Genomic DNA, 4,854 nt, shown 5'->3' with positions numbered 1-4,854 from the left:
TTTTAACTCCCTTATCAAAGATTAGATGGCTTATATGTCTGTAGGTTCCTTTCTGGGTTTTCAGCTCTATTCCATTGGTGCTGAGGTCTGTTCTTGTGCACGTACCAAGCTGTTTTGATTACTATGGATTTATAGTAGAGTTTGAAATTTGGTATTGATATTCCTCCAGCACTGTTCTTTCTGTTAAGGATTGTTTTTGCTATTTGGGGCCTTTAATAGTTCCATGTAAATTTTTGGATTGCCTCTTCTTTTTCCTTGAAGAATGCCGTGGGAACATTGAAAGGCATCACATTGAATTAGTAGATAGCCTTGGGGATTATTGCCATTATCACGATGTAAATCCTTCCAATCCAGGAACATGAGAGGTTTTTCCACTTTCTAATTTCTGTTTGATTTCCCTTTTCACGTTTTTAAATTTTTCATTTTTCCACGTTTTTAAAATTTTTCATTATAGAGGTCCTTCACTTCTTTGGTTAAGTTAATTCCTAGGTATTATTGATTGTGGGACTATTACAAATGGAGTTGCTTTCCTGATTTCAGACACACTTTTCTCATTGCTGCCATACAGAAAAGCCATTGATTTTTGAGGGTTAATTTTATACCCCATTACTTTGCCAAAATTTAGAATCAGCTTGAGTCATTTGGGTGTGGAGTCCGTGGGATTCATTAAACACAAGCTAATGTCATCTGAAAAGAGGGAGAGTTTTATTTAATCTTTCCCTGTTTGGATCCCTTTATTGCCTCTTTTCTTATTGCTGTAGCTAGTCATTCTATTACTAAATTGAAGTGGAGAGAGTGGACATCCTTGTCTCATTCCTGAGTTAAGATGAAATGGCTTTAGTTTTTCACCATTAAGTAAAATTCTGGCTGTTTGTCATATACAGCCTTTATTGTATTGAGGAATGTTCCCTGGATTCCTAATTTTTCCAGAACCCTCATCACAAAGGATTGTTGGATCTTGTCAAATGCTTTTTTCTACATCTATTGAGATAATCATGTGGTTCTTATCCTTGCTCCTGTTGATGTGATGAATTATGTTAATTGATTTGTGTATATTGAACCAGCTTTGCAGCCCTGAAATGAATCTTGTTTGATGGTGGTGTATGAGTTTTTGGATGAATTGTTGAAATTGATTGGGCAGAATTTTGTTGAGAAGTTTTGCATTAATGTTCATCAAAGAAATGGGTCTATAGTTCTCTTTCTGTGATGAGTCCCTGCCTGGTATTGGGATGAGGGTTATGATGACTTCATAGAATGAGTTCGGTAGTGAACTTTCTATTTCAATTCCATTGAAGAGTTGGAAAAGTATTGGTGTGAGCTCTGCCATGAAGGCCTTATAGAATTCCGCTGTAAAGCTGCTTTTCTGAGATGGGAGGTCTCTTATTACTGTTTCTATTTCAGTGTTTGATATAAGCCAGTTAAGATGGTTTAACTCACCTTGGTTTGTTTCAGCATTTCGATATTGGCTTGGAAAACGTCTATTTCTGCCAGGCACTCTAACTTATTAGCATAATATTTTGAGAAGTATTCTCTTATAATGTTCTGAATCTTGGTTGTTACTGTGGTGATGTTTCCATTCTCATACCTGAGTTTATTTATTTGAGTGTGTTCTCTTCTTTTTCTCATAAGATTTGCTAAGGATCTGTCAATTTTTTTAATTTTTCAAAGTATCAACTCTTTGGTTTTTGGTTCTTACAATTTATATTTTTGGATTCTAATTCGTTTAATTCTGGTGTAATTTTAATGATTTCTTTCCATCTACTGTATTGTAGCTAGGCGCCAGTGGTTCATGATTGTAACTCTAGCTACTAAAGTGGCTGAGAGCTGAGAATCATGGTTCAAAGCTAGCCTAGGCAGGAAAGTCCATGAGACTTACCTCAAATGAGACAAAAGAAAACTGTTAGTTGCTCAAGTGGTAGAGCACTAATCTTGAGCTGAAGAGCTGAGGGGCAGTGTACAGGTCCAGATTTCAAGTCCCACGACTGACAACAATTAAAAATAAACATTTACAAATAAACAATATTTTGACATAAATGTTAAATATATATTCTAAAAATTTTTAAATCCTCACTGGATATATTAGTTTATATAAATATATAGAAGTGTTTTCTGGTTTTAGTTGTTTTTGAGTCAATTGTGTAAATCAAACATTTCTCATTCAATTCATATGTGTAGTTTTATAAACTTATAGGCCATAGTATAAAATTAGCAGATATGTGATAGACAGTGCTGTTTTAGGTATCTACCTTGGCATTCTAAAATTAAGACTTCTCCCCCAAAATCGATATGCCCTCTAACCTTGTCAGAGGTTTCATCTTATTGGAGCAGAAAAGTATCATCATTTGGAACAACTGTAACATTTTACATGTATTCCACTTAGTTTAACAACCAAAACATTCAAGTAATCTGAACCATGCAAGTAATAACAAAATGTCTTCTGACCTTTTTATTCTCTTAAGAGATGAAAATCTTTAATTATACATTTATTTTTTTCTGCCTAAGATCCTATATCTTAGGAAGATCTTTTTGTGTAACCCTGTGTTCCTGATAAGAAAACCAGAACAAAGGCAATAATGAAAATAGGCAATGAAAATATTTGAAAGCAGTATTGCCATTTTCACTATATTAAGTCTGCCTATCCAAGAGCATGGGAGGTCTTTCCATTTCCTAGTATCTTGTGTAATTTCTTTCTTTAACTTTTTATAGTTTTATTTATTTTTTTATTGTGAAAATACTGTAAAGAGGGTTTATAATTATATGGGCAACATAATGAGTACATTTCTTATCAATCATTGTAGACTCCTCCTTTGTTTCCCCTTCCCATCTCTTCCCATGCTCCTCCCGCCCCCACAACCCAATCCTTCTTCCCCCCACCAAAGTTGTAAAGTTTGTATTCGACATAATGACTTGTATACCTCATTGTTACAATAGATCCACCTGTATCCCTATTTAAATAATTTGTTTTTTTCTCTTCCCCTCCACAAATTATATCAACATCAAATACAGTGAAAGCAGGGGATACACCATGGGGCAGGAACATACAAAGCAACAAAGAACTAATCTTATAAATGTGTTAGAAACAATCACCTGAAAGAAAAAATACATTTGAATGCTTATCTTAGGGTTCATTTCTCTAACATCAACTTATCTGACCTTTCTGCTTGACTCAGAATATACTAGTTTTAGCAAATAAGGGAAATCATGGGACCTAAGTTTCTTTGGGCCTGGGTTACTTCACTTAATATAATTTTTCCAAGTTTTTCAATTCCTAACAAATGGGGCAATGTCATTCTTTCTGATGGAGGCACAGAATTCCATTGTGTATATATACCACATTTTTATAGTTTTCATTAAATAGTTCTTTTACCTCTTTGGTTAGGTTAATTCTTAAATATTTTATTTTGGGGGAGGTTATTGTGAATGGGGTTGCTCCCTTTCTGCTTGTACATTGTCAGTGTACAGGAAGGCAACTGATTTTATGGGTTGATTTTGTATCCTGCTACTTTGCTGAAGTGATTTATGATTTCTAAGAGTTTGGAAATGGAGTTTTTGTGATCGTGAAGGTATAGTATTTTGTCATCTGTAAAAAGGGATAGTTTAACTTCTTCTTTTCCTATGCGGATCCCTTTAATGTCTTTTTCTTACCTTATTTACCTGGGTAAGGGTTCCAGGACTATTTTGAAGAGGAGTGGAGACAGTGGGCATCCTTGCCTTGTTCCTGATTTTAAGAGAATTGGTTTTAGCATTTCCGCATTAAGTATAATATTGGCTATTGGTCTGTCATAAATGGCTTTTATTGTTTTAAGAAATGTTCCTTCTATTCTTATTTTCTCCAGAGCTTTTACTATGAATGAATGTTGAATTTTATCAAAGGCCTTTCCAGTATCTGTGGAGATAATCATGTGGTTCTTGACCTTGACCTTGGCTCTGTTGATGTGTAGGATTACATTTATTGACTTATGTATGTTAAACCATCCCTGCATCTCTGGGATGAAGCCTATCTGATCATAGTGTATGATTTTTTTTTTATGTTTCTGGATTCTGTTAGGTAGAATCCTGTTAAGGATCTTTGCATCTGTGTTCATCAAGGAAATTGGCCTGTAATTCTCTTTTTTGGTTGGGTCTTTGCCTGGTTTGAGGATGAGTGTGATATTGGCTTCGTAGAATGAGTTTGGGATAGCTCCCTCCTTCTCTGTTTCTCTGAAGAGCTTGAGGATTATGGCCATTAGTTCTTCTTTAAAGGTCTTACAGAATTCTGCTGTGAATCCATCTGGTCTTGGGCTTTTTTTGTTGGAAGACTTCTGATTGTTTCTGTATCTCGTTGTAGGATATTGGCTTATTTAATGATTTACTTCTTCTTTGCTCAGTTTGGGCAACTTGTATTTCTCTAAAAATGCATCCATTTCTGCCAGGTTTTCTTACTTTAGAGAGTATAACTTTTGAAATTAGTCCGTTAAGATTGTTTTAGATATTTTGTGTATGTATTGTGAATTTTCCTATGGCATCCCTAATCCTGTTAATATGGGTTTCCTCTCTTCTTTTTAATTAATCTTGCCAACGGTCCATCAATTTTATTTATTTTTTCAAAGAACCAGTTTTTTCTTTGGGTAATTCTGGCTATGGTTCTACAATTTTCTAATTCATTAATCTCCAGTCTTAGTTTGGTTATCTGGCTCCTTCTAGTAAATTTAGGTTGCATTTTTTTTCATGTTTTTCTAGCTATTTTAATTGCAACATGAGATAATTTACTTGGTCTGTCTCTATTTTATTGATGTGGGCACTGAGGGCAATAAATTTTCCCCTCAGGACTGCTTTTGATGTGTCCTACAAGTTTCTTTGTGCGGTGTTTTCATT

Source organism: Dipodomys spectabilis, unplaced genomic scaffold, assembly GCF_019054845.1.
Source record: "Dipodomys spectabilis isolate Male_0828 unplaced genomic scaffold, ASM1905484v1 ptg000332l, whole genome shotgun sequence".
Classification (NCBI taxonomy): domain Eukaryota; kingdom Metazoa; phylum Chordata; class Mammalia; order Rodentia; family Heteromyidae; genus Dipodomys; species Dipodomys spectabilis.
This window is presented reverse-complemented; position numbering follows the sequence as displayed.